General features: G+C 43.6%; 1 long non-coding RNA gene across 1 annotated transcript; it reads left to right on the forward strand.

Annotated features, from left to right (window-relative positions):
- The first annotated feature begins 393 nt into the window (after positions 1–393).
- On the forward strand, positions 394–16,321 carry LOC118502153. Its single transcript, XR_004904841.1, has 2 exons — positions 394–2,113; positions 12,712–16,321. It is a non-coding gene; the product is annotated as an uncharacterized LOC118502153 (long non-coding RNA).
- The last annotated feature ends 668 nt before the right edge of the window (positions 16,322–16,989 follow it).

Genomic DNA, 16,989 nt, shown 5'->3' on the forward strand with positions numbered 1-16,989 from the left:
AAAGGACTAAATAGTCAAATGCACAAATAGAAACCAAAATAAAATATAGATGGATATATCTCTGATCTTGAGCTTGGTTTAGTGTGTCTATGTGTAATGAGCTGGGGGAAATTTTGTTCACCACAACTCTACTTGTGAATGGAACTCATTTGTTGGAGAATGTTCATGAGGTAGAAAGGGAGTGGCTAAAGGGGGCTGAGTGATGAACATTGCTCTGTGGGAGACAAAAAGAATTTTCTTGGCATTCCCACAAGTAAGAGAGAAGTAGAAAAGAGAAGCAAAAACAAGGAAAACAAAGGAAGGCATCATGGTGTGTGTAGAAGGAAGAGGAAGGAGAATCTAGAAGGATCTGATACTGAACTGTCATGTTGAAAATAAATTCTGAATTTCTCTTTAAAAAAAGATATTTAACTGTTACTATCTACCAGATGGGAGTTTGGGCGTGTTTTCAGTGTCTGTACAGGTTGGGAGGTGACTATCAGGTATTTGGCTCCCATGAGTACAACAGCCATAAAAAAAATCTCAAAGAGGAGCAACTAGTGGATTTCCTAACATAAGATTAAATTTTTATTTTTAAATATCAGGAGTCTGCAAACTATAACCCATGGGCCAAATCTGGCCATACCCATTAGTTTATGAATTATCTGTTCCTGATTTCTGGCTACCATGTCACGTTGAATACATGTGATACAGCAAAGATAGCCCACAAACTCTAAAATATTTACTATCTGGCCCTTTACAGAAAACCCCTGCTAATCCTTGCTACACATAAAAAAACGTCATAATTAAAAGGCAAACAGCAAACTAGGAACAAAATCAAACATTTGACCCACATATACCAAAGCAAAGAATAATACCCTAAGTATAAAAATGGCCTTCCAAATTCATTGAGAAACTCCCAGTTGGCCATAGGCAGAGGATATCAATAAATAGTACACTAAGGAAAAATACAATGGATCAATGTATGAACAAATGGAAGTTTGGCCTCAAGAGTGGAGAACTGAAAAACAGCAGCAGAACTGACCACAACAATGTAACAGTGTTTGGAGAAAGGATGTCACAGCATGGTGGCTACTTGTAGTGGTGGCTGTGGGTCTACTCTAAAGCAGTTTGACAATATACATGAGTACCTTCACAAAAACAAGGATACGCCCTTTGATCCAGAAATTCTACTTCTAAGAAGCTATCTTGAGAAATTATTTGCAGATATAAATATGTAAAGGTTCAGAATATATCCCAAAGTAATAATATCTCTGGCTCCACCTCTTACTGGCAGGGATGACTTTGTGTGAGCCACCAAACCTCACTAAGCCTCAGTTAACTCATCTGTATAATGAGAATGAAAAACAGTACCCAACCATAGGGCTGTTGTGAAGATTCAATGTACTAGTACATGTACGTTTTTATGTAGAAGACCTATTAGATAGTAGCAACAGGTATTAAAACCCAACTACTTCTTATAAGTGAAATAACAGGGAAATAGTTAAGTAAATACTGGCATATCCTTATAAAGGAATACTATGAGTCATTAAATTAATGAGTTTATGGCATAACAATGGTATAGAAAAATTCACTGTCAAAATAAGATCACAAAACTAAATATGCAATATTATTTCAATGGCATTGAAGTATAGAAAATCCGTAAGTGCATATAAAAAAGGACTGGGAAAATATATCAGATATTAAGGATGGACTCAGAGGTAGGAATAAGGATGTTGTTATTTTTTTAAAAACTATTATATATTATTTTTCATAATAAACAAACTAAGTATTTTCTGATATAAATTAGAATAAGTAGGGAATAAATAGAAATTACATATGTTGAGGCAAGAAAAAAGTCCAAACATATGTTGACCCTTTTAACTTGGAAAGAGTTGGTGAGAAAAGCCAGGTCAGGGGAAATGAGTCTCTTGTCTCATTTCAGGCCAGTCTCCTATGTATAAGGCCCAGAGAAGGAGTGGAAAACCTGGGGGGGGGGGGTGGGGATCTGTGTCAATCATAATTTTCTCATGTTAAGAACTTCTCATCCTCTGTTTCAGAAACCAGGGATTCCCCAGGCTACTCTCATCGTTATCCCCACCAGAGTCCTATCACTCCTCCAGGGCCATCCCAGGTAAATTGCCCAGTTTCCTCCTGTGTTCCCTTCACCCAAGCACACCTGAGTCTCATGCACTCTCTGCTTGGGCTCACCAACTTGCCCATTGTCCGTCATTAGGACACTTCCTTGATCTTAGCCCTCCCAGGTGAACTTGACAAATCAACTTGGAATGAGGCTTCAGTCCATGAAATAACCCCCCTATGGTCTCCCCATTTACAGCTAAAATGTGATTATAAATTATTTTACTTATACAGAATTACATGAACTTTAGTAGCCCAGTTCACAATTACTAGAAGTCCATTCATAAAATCCATCAATTTTAAATTAATCTCCTAAACCTGGCCTACAAGGCCTTAGTGTTCTGGCCCTTGCTGATCTTTTTGGGCTTCCTCTGGCCTTCCAAGCACAGCAGGCCTGTGCACTTTTGTTATTTCTTCTTGAAATACTCATTCTCTTCCCTCTAATTTTACATGGCAGCTCCTATCCAAAGTACCTTCCCAATCATCCTCTATCACGTTTTCTCTTCCCAAGAGCACTCACTATGTTAGTAATACTGTGGTCATTTCCATGCTTATTTCCTGCCTTCTCCCATTAGAATGTAAAGTACTTGAGGAAGAGGCTCCAGCTGTTTTTTGTCCTGTGTCCAAGGAGCCAGCCCAATGCAGCACTGAAAGGTTCACCTACTGATTGATTGTCTGATAGACATGGTAGCATCTGGCACTAAAAAGTAAAACACCTTTAATAACACACCAAAAATATTTTCGTAGGTACTGTTGCAATGCCACTCATGGCCTGGGATGAAAAAGCATCACTATAATATTGAAAAGGGGAGGAATGGGAACTAGAGTCCTGAGAATTCAAATAGACCATAGAAATCATTTGAAGCTGCCCTTGCCATTTCGCATGGCTGGTTGAGCAGAGCCAGACCATGAACCGGAATCACGGCAGATCTTGCCTGAAGAACCCACTCCAGCTCCAGAGCCTTCAGGAAGTCCTTCCCTTTCACTCTTTTTCCTACTTCTGGTTCTGGGGGAGGTCCAAGCATTCATCAATTGCTGGGTGGAAGAAGCCTACCAATGCTTCTCCTGCTCTGCAGATGTAGGCGCCAGTAAGTCATCTCTGCTGCTGGTGAGAAGGTTTACTGGCCAAGTGAACACAGCAGTGGGGAGTGCCAGCTCAGGGCCTGGCTTGAGGATTTGGCTTTCTGCCTCCTAAAAATTGGTTTCAACTAGGCCAAGAAACCAGTTATCAGATGGGAACCTCATTCCGTCATCCCAAGGGGTGACACATCCCTTGTGTCACCAGAGGCCTAGAGGTAAAAGTCTTTGGGACATATTTCTGTGATTAAATCATCTCGGTGTCCTTCTGATACATAAGTGTGCAGGGAAGGAATGCATCATGGGAACCCAGTGAATGAATCTGTTTAGACCATGACATTGGACCTGAACACTAGTAACACCTCAGTAAACAAATGTTTTCAATAAAGAGCATCCAAACGCTGTCCATGTGGCTTGGAGGGCAGAGTCTAAAGAAACTATGATGAGCAGCTTTATTTGTAAGCCAAGATTGGACCCAGTTTGCTTCACTGCTGCTGGGGACAGAATAAAAGTAAGAGGCCTTGAGAAGATCAGAAGGAAATGAATCCCTAGCCCCCACTGTAGATTTTTAAAACATGATAGTTTCTGCTATTTTGAGAACTATTTAATTATGGTCATTTCTGAAACCAGAAGGCTAGACTGCAGTGAGACCAATATGGATAATATAGCTGAATCTGATGTAGACAAGAAGGGGTGAAATAAGGAAATTAATATTTATTGATTGTGCTGTGCTAGTCATTTTTATATCATTGACTCATTTAATCTTCCAAACCACATAATGATCCTGCCATTGTTATCTTCCCTGTTCAGAGGAGGAAGATGGGGCTCAGGAAACCCACAACCAGGAAGAGGGGGAGAAGGGAAGTGGATCAGGGCTTGGAACTTCTTTCTTATGTTACACTGAGAATGAGGACAACCCCAACTTCAGATGCTAATCAGTGTAGTTATGTTATAAAGTTGAATGTTTTTTCAAAAGGGTTAAAAGCAGGGAGACATTCTCTGGTTTATAGCTAATCTGCCCAGCACCAGTGCCCTTCTGTGGTTCTGATTCCAAGGCTCTGCTTGTATGGCCTTCCAAAGAGACAACCTGGAGTTATCTGCACCTCCATGCCCACCTTGGTGGGGTCCTTTCCTGTGAGTTCCACATCTGGGACCAAGGTCACTGGCAGCTTCTACTTGACTATCAGAGTCATCATCACACCAGGATGACCTCTGCCCATGGGGAGGTGGAGATCTGTCACCATGAAGAGTTTGTGCAGGTCCAGCCAAACTGTCCAATTTGATGTCTATAGTCCTGACCTCCTTTCAAGCCCTGGGTTTTGTGTGTAGTTTTGCTAGTGGTGACTTGCTGGAACTGAATTTTGCCAATAGATGGGAGCCATGAGGTCACCTGCACAACACAGCCATTACCCTGTCCATTGCTCCACAGCTTGGCTCTGGAGCCGGCCTCAGTGGGTAGCCACAGCTAAAAAAGATGGAGGGAAGCAGAGAGGGACCAGATTCAATGATGCTGGGGTAGCCACGGCAAAGGGAGACCTTGTAAGTGTCCTGAAGGAATTAGCTAGGCAAGAAATCCTTGAAGCCCTCATAGCCATTTTCTTTGTTTCACGATTCATATGCCCAATCTAATAACCCATGCTTGGAATTTGACCACTGGGAACTTAACCAGGGTGATCTAGTGAAGGTTATCAATCTGTATTAGTTCTGTATGGTTCGTGTAACAAATTGTCATAAAATTACTGGTTTACAATATCAATTTATTATCTCACAGTTCTAGAGGTCAGAAGTCTGAAGCGGGTCTCACTGCACTGACATCAAGGTGTCGGTAGACCTAGGTTTCTTCTGGAGGCTCTGGGGAAGAATCCACTTCATTGCCCCTTCCAAATTAGAAGTTGCCCATGTTCCTCGGCTCCTGGACCCTTCTCTGTCTTTAAAACCAGCAACGATAGGCTGAGTCCTTCTCATGACTTCAAACCCAGGCAGCATGAAGGTATGGACTAACTAGGATGCTCTTTTAAGTTTTACCTCTACCAGTTAGGAACTGAAGGTTTGTGCCCTGCCCTGTCCTCCCTCCCCCCGCCCCAATTCATGTGTTGTAATTCTAACTCCTAATATGATGGTATTAAGAGGCCGAGTCTTTGGGAAGTCATCCAGTCATGAGGGTGGAGGCCTCATGAATGGGGTGAAACCTGTGTAAGAAGAGAAATGAGAGAATAGAGTGACCTGTCTTTCACTGTTCTTGGCCATGTGAAGGTACAACAAGACAGCCGCCTATAAACTGGGAAGAGCTCTCACCAGACATTGTATCTGGTGGCACCCTGATCTTGGACTTACCAGCCTTCAGAACTGTGACATAATGCTTATTATTTAAGTCATCCAGGCTATAGTAGTTTGTAGTCAGCCCAAACTAAGACATTCTTTAAATATTAATTGAGAAAAAGGAAGAAAATTAAGCATTCCCGGTAAAGCCCTGCATACCTGGTTTGGTATGGGTGCTGGAGTCCTCAGATAACAACTCTAAGTCCTGGGTCAGGTTCTTTTTCTGCCAATAACTAAATATTTGGCAATAAAACTGGTGAAGTTACTTAACTGTAGGCCACAGTTTATCAGTCCCTACAATGGGCATGGTTTCCCTCGTTCTACAATCTGGGACTATTACAAGGGTAAATGAGATCATGAAAAAGTACTCAGAAAAGGATGATGTTAGTTAATCATGCAGTTTGTGTGACCTCACCAAGGCAGGTGGAAGAGAGGTCCATGCCTGCTCCTGCCCTGCAAAATACCCGCCCGTGACTTGGCCCACTCCTCTACCAAGCCAATGGGCTGATCTCTCATTGCAGGTTTTCTTTTTCTGTTATATTCTCTTCAACTTATGTACTTAATATACAGCAGCACCTCATAACTAGGGTGATATCAATCAGCCCATCATGGGCCCTCAATGAATATTTAATAAATTATAAAGGAGGAAAAGAAAGGGAAAAAAGAGAGAGGGAGGAATAAGAAAGTCTGGCAAGTGGCAGAGCCCCTTTTCCCAGCCTTGCATAGAAGAGATTCCAGTTCCACTTTCTTGGGGAGATTTCTTTAAATTTATCTCCAATATAGGCCCTTCTTATCAGAGAGAAGGGGACAGTCTTGGAACCGTGTGCACCCTCACATATGGCCCATGAGGATCAGAGGGCCACTGTCATGCCTAATGTTATGTGGTCCAGAGGAGAACACCATACCCGTATACCCTTTGTCCCTGGGGCAACTCTGTTGAAAGAGCCCTGGTCTCTGGGGAATTTGCTAATCAGTGGACCTCCATTTATTTAATATTTCAAGCTCCCTCACTGAAGGTCTATCTGTCATGCATGCAGTACCACCCAGCAGGTAGGAGGCCCTGAGAAGAACATGTGACAGTTGAATGAATGAGTCCAGGAATAATGTGTTGCTGGATAGAACACACATGCAAAAGCCAGGAAAACGTGAGAACACATTTAAATTGTACGACATGAAAATTTTGGATGGAGATGGATGGCTGTAGTCCTTCTAGACACTCATCAGTGTTATGTGAGGTTCTGTTATAGCCCTGCCCTCCTGGCCTGGCTGCCAAGGCTCCGAGGGGAGCCTGATTGGTGTCCGTGGGAAGGAGCTGACCATGCCTGTTAGACCCATGTGGGACCCACAGGCTGCCACAGCCCCTCCTCTTCTGCAACCTTTGGAGAATCCTAAAACAAGCCTCAGTGCCCCTCACGACTGCCTTTCCCTTCTCCCTCCTCCTGGCCTCTCCCTGGGGCTGGGCAGCCCTGCTCCTGGCTTGGGAGAAAGGAACCTCCCCTGAGTCAGGCCTGAGTGAGTAGCTGTTGCTTCACCCCAGCCCCCAAGAGCTTGGACAGCCAACCCGTTTTGTCCACAGGAAACTGTATGGCTTGGGCCAGAGCAATGCAGTAGCTTGATGTGAATAAGCAAGAAAAAAAAGTTTCTTCACTTTATTTTTTTTTAAAGATTAGATTTAATTAAAAACCACCACTCACCCCCAATTCTCTTTTCTTCTGGGTAGCATGAGGGTCCAGCATCAGCCATCAGTCAGAGTAGGGAGCAGAGGCTGGCACCCCAAATCCAGAAGGGGTGGCCAGAGCCCAAGGGCTCAGGACCCTAGGTCTGTAAAGAGATGTGGGGCTCAGAGTAGCCAGCATGCTCAGGCTTCCTGCATCCACCATCAGAGTGAAAGGAACAGAGACCTGGGCCAAGCCTGGACATGGAGAGAGCCAGGGAGCCAAGGAGGGAGGCACAAGGCTCCCCTGCCCCGGCAGACACCCACCAGCTGAGTGAGGGTGCTTCCCTTCCAAACATTGCAAAGAGTCTCCGAGGAGGAAAAGGCTCCTGCAGACGCGCCAGGAAGGCAGCATTTGAAGCTGCTGCTGGCACCGGGCAGGGCGCGGGCTGGGGCTGTGGCTGTCTGCTCTCCCTCCCTCTGGCTCACTGGGAACCCCATGCCACTCTGACATCATGGATGAAAATCAGGTCTGGCTTTCAAACGTTGGGGCTGCCCCTCCCAGCTCAGCATGGCCAGCTGGACCCTCCCAAAACGGGATCTCTTTTGTCAGCTGCCTTTTATAGAACTATAAACCCAAAAGTTCAAGTAAGAAGCCTTAGACCAGTCATCAAAAAAGGCAGGCTTTGCCTCCTGAGCTCTTCCTGCCTTTTTCCCTACTGCAGTGGCTTCCACCACCCGGCAGAGCTACAAGGCTGCTGGCTTCCATCCCTCAGCCTCATAAAGATCCTACAACCCCAAAAGCGCATTAACCTTCCCAGAAGGGGGCTCTGGACATGTGTTTTGGAATTAGGGGAAAGGGTAGGGAAGACGGGTGGTTATGCTGCTACTACTTGGGGGAAAGAAAGATACCTTTGTAATGCCGTAAAATAGAATATACAGAATTGGAAAATGTAAAAGGAGCAACAGAGGACCACAGTTTAGAATGGGCCACTATAGTTTCTAAATTAATAATGACTGCAGAAAATAGTAAAAGGATGAAACCAGTTATTTTTAACTTAAACAAAAAACTGGACCAAGACCAAATGATAAAGGTCTGGGTGATTCTCAGGAGAATGAAACTACTTCTAGGGTATAGAAGCCCCATTTATATTCTAGGCACATGGGAAGAATGACCAAAACCCATGGAACTCACCCAAAGGTCCAAGATGGTGGCTCGGTCAGCACAGCTGCACCTGTGGGACCATCTGGTCCCCTGGCCTTACCTTTTAAGCATGTCATCTACCTGCAACTTAAAGGATTAATATGAAGTGGAAGGAAAGGTGTTAGCGAAACCATGCTTTGCTCAGCTGAGATCACTGATCTTGACTTGATAAGAGATTTTTTTTCAAAGTATACTACTTGAGACCTTTCTTCTCTTGGCCTTGAGATATGAGCATATACCTTGAGCATTAACATTCCTGTGGGTCTCTTGGATTATATTGGGCTGTCATATAACTGGCATTGTAAGATTGGGAAGGATCTTAAAGATAATACCTAGGTCAAAGTCTTTAACTTATGAATGAGGTTGAGAGAGGTTAAATAACTTATGCTTTGTATACACCTACATTTATTCATCAAAGGTTATTATTACTATTGCTCATTTTGTTCTTGCTGTTTTTATTATTTAACACCCACACACACTAAGCATCGTTCTGCATACTGGTGAATCATTGATGGACAAGAGGGGGACAACATGCTTAGTGTGTGAAGCTTGTAAACTTGTTGGAGAAACTCACATTAAATAAAGTGAACAAATATGAAAGTAGTACCTTCTCAGACAATGATGACAAATCCATTAGCTATGCTGTCTAGGGAGGGCCTCTCCAAGCAGGTGACCTCTGAGATGATCTGAGCTCTCTGTCATGAGCCAGAGGCAGCCATGAGAAGCTCTGGGACAAGAGTTTTTGAGGCAATGGGACGGCCCTGAGGCTGGAATGGTCTAGGTATTCTTTTGAGGCAGAGATAGAATAGAGTAGCTGAGGTGTAGTGAGTAGAGTGATCTGGAAGCAGAGCAGGATAGAATCCACTGCCCACAACTACCCTTCTCACAGCTGTCTATAAAGATGGCCCATAAAGCTCGGTGTCGTCCTAGAATGAATATGATCTTCATGAGACCATCACTCCCCTGTTGTAACTAATCTTGTCCTACAAACTTTCTCAGAGACCAAGCCCAAGGAGAAGGCTGGTTTCCCACCCATGACATCAGCAAGACTCCTTCCCTCATGCACTCCATTGCAGTTTGCCATCAAAAGTCCAAGCCTGTAAGAATATCCACTGTCACTCAGACCATCATATCTTGTCATGGGTTGGACCACTTTCCAAAAATGCGTACGGCAAAGTCCTAACATCAGTACCTCAGAAGGTGACTTTTTTTGGAAATTGCGTTTTTGTAGATTTAATCAAGTTTAAGATGAGGTCATCAAGGTGGGTGCTAATCCAATGTGATTGGTATCCTTATAAAAAGAAGAAATTTGAACACAGAGAAAATCCCTCAAAATCCTTCCATTGTTACCTGTAACTCAGAGTCTGTAGTTACCGAAATTCCCCATAGTCTTACCCTTTTTTAGGAATGTTCTCTCTGAAGGTCTGCTGTGGCTGAAGCCAGCCTTCCCTCTAGGTTGTGGTTTCCCTTCCAGCCACGGCTAGCAGTTGTTCTTCCTATCTTCCCATGGACACAGGGTCTAGAGAGGGGCTGTGTGTCTTACTCACTCCGCATTCTGTCCTCCAGACCTCTTCTCCATCCTCTGTCCTCTGCAACCCCAGCTTCTTTGATGTCCATAGCATTCGACTTCCCAATCTCATTTTTAACCATCCCACCCTCCAACCACTAGCTGCCATCTTCCAGATAATTCTCTCTACTACCTGACCTCAGCAATTCTTTGGTTCTTACCAAGACCTTTAAACCATTGACTCTTCCATTGGATCCATTCCTTCAACCTTTTGTTCCCTTCATTCCCTTCTTTCCATCACTATAGTCACTGCCTTGGATGAACCCTCAGCTTCCATTTCTCCCTCCAGCTCATTGACTCCGAAATTTCCTACCCTGCTTCAACCCAGCTCTCTACTGATTCTGAACCTGCACCACAATATTTAAATACAGCCAGAGGAAAACATAAAGCAGAACTGGCTGGTCACATGTTAATTTCTGACCACAAACCTCACTAGGGACCTCAGCACTGGCTGGCAATCCTACCATCACCCCCTGCTCAAGTCACAATCCTGTTCTCCAAGGCCATTATTTCACACCTCTCCTCTCCTTACATCCACCCCCTCACTCTCAGTTGATGACCTCATCTTTTATTCACTTGGAAAACAGAACCAGGCAGAAGAGAACTCTCTCATCCTCCTAAAATGAGTCACCTACCACCTCCTTTGGTGCCCATATAGCCTGGCTTCCTTGTGGATTGTAGCCTGTTCCTATCTGAGACCTACTCCGTTGCACCATATCTGTGGCCCATCCTGACCTGTCTACTTAAAGCCTCCATCCCACAATCATCTCCCTTTGTCTCAATGACATTTTTCTCTCCAATGTGTCATTCTCATCAGCCTGTAGGTGCACAGGAATATCTCCCCTTTTTTGTGGGCTTCTTCATTTTCTTTTTGTCACATGGCAAATCTCCTTGACCCTTTGACCTGTATTCTGCCCCTCCTTCACCTTCACCTTAAGTGCTCTTCTCAGTCCTTCCCTCTCAGGCTTCTGTCCCTATTTTTCTGTTCTTGTCTCAGTCCTTGGCCAGATGGAAAGACCAGTTCTCAGTCCTCACTTGGAGATTATAGTGACAACTGGAATAGCGACTCTTTCTTCCCTTGGCTTTTTGTACATGATAGTCTCCTGGTTGTCCTGCTACCTCAGTGGATTCTCTTTTCCAATCTCCTTTATCCCTCCTTTTCTCCCCATCCTCTAAATATCCTATTGCTTCAGAGATTAGCTCTTGGCCCTCTTCACTTCCATGTCTATACTATCTAGTTGTTATATTACAGCAGATCTCAAGCAAGATCATGTCTTTAAATATCTATATGTATTCATGACTCATGAATTTTTATCTTCAGACCCAATCTCTCCCCTGGATTCCAGACATGTATATCCATATGCCCACCAGGCCTCTCCACCCTGATATCTGACAGATATGTTAATAACATGCCAAAAATGGAAATCTTGATCCTTCCCTACCCTCTCCTCCCAAAATAGGCTCCTCCCTCAGGTTGCCTCATCCCAGTAAATGGTGTCACCATTCTCCAGCTGTTCAGGTCCCAGGTAAAGCACTCATCCTTGTAACCTTCCTTCCCCTTTTCCTACACAAACAAACCCATCAGTCAGCATGTCTGCTTGCAGTGTATGTCAATGGAAAGCACCAAGCAGTGCTACAAAGAAAAATAAACAGGGTATAGAGATAGAATGTACCAGAAGGGAGGGAAGGTTGGAGGTATTATTCGTGAATCATGGTCATGGATGAGCTCTTTCAGAAAGCAACATAAAGTAAAGACTTTCCTGAAATATGGAAAGGCACAAACTCCTGCCAGATCCAAGGAGAAAGAATTACAGCTGAGGGAAGAAGAAGCGTGAAGGTCATGAGGTGGTCAGGAACTTGGCATGTCTGTGGAGGAATGGTGAGTTCTTAGTGCCTGGAGCAGACTGGAAAGTGCTGACCGTGGACAGAGGCCAGATGACCATGGGTCTTGTCAGCCCACTGCCCCCCACTCCCCTGTTGGTACCTCAGTGTCCTACCTGTCCCAAGGTAACAACAAGGGCCCTTGACTACCTTTACATGTAAATGACAAGGCACGGATAATGTAGTCCTTACTCTACCACACATTTTATGTGTGATATTGAAGATAACCCCCATTCAAAAAAAAAAAAGAAAGAAAAAGTGGAGAAAAAGAGAACAAAAAATAGTTATTTAAGAATGTCACTAAATATCTGAGAATCTAGACTTTTCCCAAGGACAGCAACCGGTAGATACAGAGTATCAAAAATAGCGATAGAGACACTGCATACAGTGCTGGGCATGAACTCAGTGCACGAGGGAAAACCCTAGGGGCAGCCTGTGTCCCAGCATCGCTCAGCTCCACCTTCCCCACGCCGGTCCGGGTTGCCATCCCTTCGCTGGGAACACACTGTGCTGGGTCGGGCTGCAGAGCTTCTCCGTGTAGTAATAAAGTGCACACTTATAATGTTGGGCTGAGTGACAAGAACAACATGAAATAACACTCTACCCACCCACTGAGAAAACCAAGTGTGTCACACTCCTCTGTGTCATGGTTTTAAAAATATCTCCACTGACGGTCCAAGTCTCAGGTTGGGTTGGAGGGGTGTTTAATGCCTCACTGTGCCAGGTGGAAAATGTTTTCATCAGAGCCCCAAGGACCCGGGTGATGGACGTCTCCTGGTTTGTGTGCGCGCGTGCATGCGCATGTGTTGAAGAAAAACGGGGCTGGGTGGCTATTTCTTTGCTCATTTTTCCCCTTTTTCTTTCTTTTTTAATTACATGTTCCTGACAAAGAGGTGTGGTCCCTGGCACTGCCACCCAGACTCTCCTCCACCTCTAACCACACGAGGAGAAGAATACAGAGGACTTCTCAGCACTCAGCACGATTCTCGGCATCAACGGAAACATAAATCCAAGGGCCAGCAAAGAGCGAAGTCTTCTTGAGAACAAGGGGTTTAGAAGCCTAGTGAATGTCTGGAGAGAGAGAGGCAGACTCTTCCCAAGGGTTTACATCTTGGTTTTTCCCACCTGGCTTCCTTGCTGAAGAAGAGCACAGCCCAGGCTAAGTCGGCTAGAATTTTGTCACCGAGTAGGGGGTCTCAAACAACAGGGTGGGCCTTTTAACCCCTTCTGCTTTGTTCTCATCTACTTTGGAACCTCCGGTGCATAACAGCTGGGCTGCTCTGGCACGTTGTTTAACCTTCAAGCCTAAGTGTCCTGACTATAAAAGGGGGTAGTAATGGTACCTATGGCTTTAAGGTTGTAGTGATGAGAAAATGACGTGTCTCCGGCAAGCACTTCCTATAGGACCTGGCACACAGCAAGCACTCAAAAATGTTAGCTGTGTTTGTAGTGCCAGAGCTTTACAGGGGACAAACATGTGGAAAGAAAGTCTTTCACTTGAAAAATCACAAAGGAAAACTGTGTGAAACTCATATGCCCTGGCCCCCACCTACACTCTGACCCCATCTTCATTCCCTTGGACATGGGCTCACTCTGGTCCCACTGACCTCCTGGAATTTCTTCATTCACGTTAAGCATCCAGGACTTCACATTTGCTGTTTCTTCTGCCTGAAACATCCTACTTCCAGACAGCCCCAGGACTTGCCACTTCATTCCATTCTGATAATTTATTTATTACAAAGCGATCTTGTTCTCCAGACAATCTAAAGTGGCACCTTCACCACCCTAGTCACTTTCTGTCCTTCTTCCCTGTGTCATTTGCTTTTGTCCCAGTACCTGAGTGTTACATTTACATATTAATACAGTTATTACCTAGGGCCCCTGCTAGCTAGTAAGATCCATAAAGTAGGAGTATTTTTTTTGCTGTTGTTCACTGCAACATTTCTAAAGTCTCAAATGGTGCCCAAAATAATAGAAGGCATATACTATCAATTCAATAAACACATAAAACATATACATATATATATATATTTCCTATTTGATCTCTAGATGTCTTTCTAGATTATTGCACTAATTTAGAATCATTGAAGCACTCAGGCAGTGAAGAATATTCTGGGCCTTAACCTGACCTTTATAACTTTTGACACAAGATAAATTTCAACTTAAATCCATGAAATTCACATTAGATTCATTGCGATCTTTCCTTGGTATTCTTGGCCCATGTAATATTATGTTTGATTGGAGATATTCTACATATATGTAGGGAAAACTTCAATTCTTAAACAATTGACAAGATTCTTCTTGTGATTTATATACTTCCCACAGGTCTCATGGCTTAGGAAAATTGGACCCTGCTCCCTAAGACTTTCTCAAGGTCACTGTGTCTTAAACAGAAGGAGGCCTCTTATCTATGCTTAGGTCTTTGTACAATGTGCTTCGTGCTGGGGGGAAGAGATCTCTCCCATCCAGGCATTCCCCAAGTCCTAGCTTTTTAGGATTTCTATATAATGGAATGAATCATGCCAATTCTTAAGCCTTGGAGACTGCATCAGAGTGAACCTTGACCTAGGAAAGTCGTCAAGCAATCTATTGATGGACCAGACAAGTAAATGACAGTATCTGCTTAAAGTTCTGAAGACACATTAAATTACTATCATACTGCTCTGTCGTTTCTACTCAGTTCGAAGATAGCTGAGTTGGCTAAGAGTGATTCCCACTACCATCACATACTGAAAAGTAAACTTCAAGGCTGTCATTAGAAAAACCCAAGAGATAGCTGGGTAAATGCTCACATGACCACAAGTCAACCCAAGCTTTTACTGTGGACAGTAGAGCTCAGCTCTGGTCCTCACCAGCAACCTAGCTTTGAAGGCACGTAATTTGCTCTGTTCTCAAACATCCCAGCTCAGGGTCAAGTGCCCCAGGAATTACTTTATTATACTTTGCTTGATTTCATTTTATTTTTTATTCGGTTCAGAAGCTTGCTTTACTCTGCACAAGGCCCAAGTTGTTCTTAAGACTTTCTGGACCTTGTGAATTGAAGACATGGTTTTTCTGGGTGTTGTGTTCCATTTTGGGTACAGTAAGTCATTTTCTCTTTATATCTGAAAATGGAAGACTTTGTTTTTAATATGTCTGGGCAATAAACTTGTGATCCTTCAGCAGCTTGGTTCTTTGTAATAACCTATAGGCATTTTCCTCTGCTATTTAGCTCATATATAGTAGGAAACAAGTCTAAAACTTCACTCCCTAGTTCATATCTCTTCCTGCTGCTGAAAAGGTTCAGAGTGTGTTGAGTTCAAAAAGAATAAGCGGCAATTTGTGGCTCCCAAACCCAAAGGTTCAGTAGTGAACTCTCCTGAAAGCAAGTTTATTCCACACATTTTCCCCAGCCTCATCCACCTCCCAAATTTCCCCAGCCGATTTGCGCCACGGCATCTTTGCTGAGGTTCTCCACAGAGGCCTCCCTCCAATGATGATGGTAGCCCAAGAGGCTGCCATCAGTGACATCAGACCTATTGGCAGTAACTGCAGTGGCACTTCTGACAATATGCCAAGAGTTCTAGGAGCCAGGCATGAGGTGGGTAGTCCAAATAATGATTCCTGCCCAAGCTGCCCTCTGCTGGGACAACCCACCACTAATTAAAGGCCATCTGTTTAGACCATACAGGCTGTCCTGCCAGAAGGAGCCAGATGTCAGCACATTACTCCAGTCCGTGACCTCTCTTAGGATATTAACATGGATTATTTATGGGTGGGCTGAGGTGGTTACTCTATAGGAGCCTCCTTCCTGGTGCACGGCTTAAGAAGTTATATATATGTTATATATAAACTTTATGACGATGCCATTAATTTTGGGTATTGCCAAGTTCCAGATCTATATGCTCTGTAGTGGGGTTCTGGGCCTGGTTCAACAATAATAATTTTTAAAAACACTCCAATGTCTCATTTCTCCATGTTTTCCATGGGCTCTACCTAAGTATAGATATGAATATTTTCTTCTTGGGAATTCACTGGCATTTAGTTTGTGCCAAACTGTCTGTGAACTACTCTCTTCCCTTCAATTAGAGAGGGGCGCCAAATAAGTGCCTTCTTAAAGCTGAAAGAGAATTGGGCGTCACCATTCTTGATGGTGTTCTTATTCTTCTAAGTTATGAGTTGAAATGCCTTCTATCCAAAGCAGGTTCTGGGTGAATTAGTTTACCCCACAAGGGGAAGAAAACTGGATGAATACAGAATTATGAATCATAAAAGTTGAACTCTAGTCCTGGCTCTACCATCTCTCTGTCACGGGAACTTGGGAAAGTTGCCTGCTCTTTTAGGCCTCAGACTGTTCTTCTCAATATTCCCAAACTAAGTGTCTTACATATAGTGATGGTTCCCAATTAATTCTGAAATGAATATACATTTTAATAAAAATATTTAAATGAACTGAGTAATGTCTATCCTTCTTGCTGAATCTGTATCCTGTAGAATGTAAAATAAAAAATGCTGAAAAGAATTAACTCTACATTGGTCTCAGGTGCTGATATTAGCATTTGTCCTACCTACCAAAAGATGTATCACAAAAAAGAAAGATAACCTAAACAATTCTGATTTGACACATTTAAAAGGGCTGTGCCAACCAATAAGCAAGGACCCAAAATTCCATTTCCATAATATCTCACCCTCACCTCCAAATATCTCATTGTTATTAGATTCTCTACCAAGGGTGCCCAACCTTTTGGCATTTCTGAGCCACACTGAAGGAAGAGTTGTCTTGGGCTACACATTAAATACATTGTGACACATAATCACACAAAAAAATCTCATCGTGTTTTAAGTAAGTTTACAATTTTGTATTGGGTCCCATTCACAGCCATTCTGGGCTGCATGCGGCCCATGGGCCACAAGCTGGACACCTCTGCTAGACTAATGGTTCTCAACTTACGCAGAAAGACCTGCTAAAGGGTGGTTTGGAAATGGCCTTGGGCATTTTTAGGTGTGACAATATGAGGGATGGTGGAGACACAGTGGCACTGAGTGCATAGGGGTCAGTGATGTTGCTCATTCTGCAATGTGCCGGCCAGTGCTTCACAGTGAAAAATCACCCTGTGTCCCCCACCAACCTCACATAGCTCACTGAGCATTCATGTAAAACCTGCTAATAATTATCTCAGCCTGGGTGTT

Source organism: Phyllostomus discolor, chromosome 8, assembly GCF_004126475.2.
Source record: "Phyllostomus discolor isolate MPI-MPIP mPhyDis1 chromosome 8, mPhyDis1.pri.v3, whole genome shotgun sequence".
Taxonomy (NCBI): Eukaryota; Metazoa; Chordata; class Mammalia; order Chiroptera; family Phyllostomidae; genus Phyllostomus; species Phyllostomus discolor.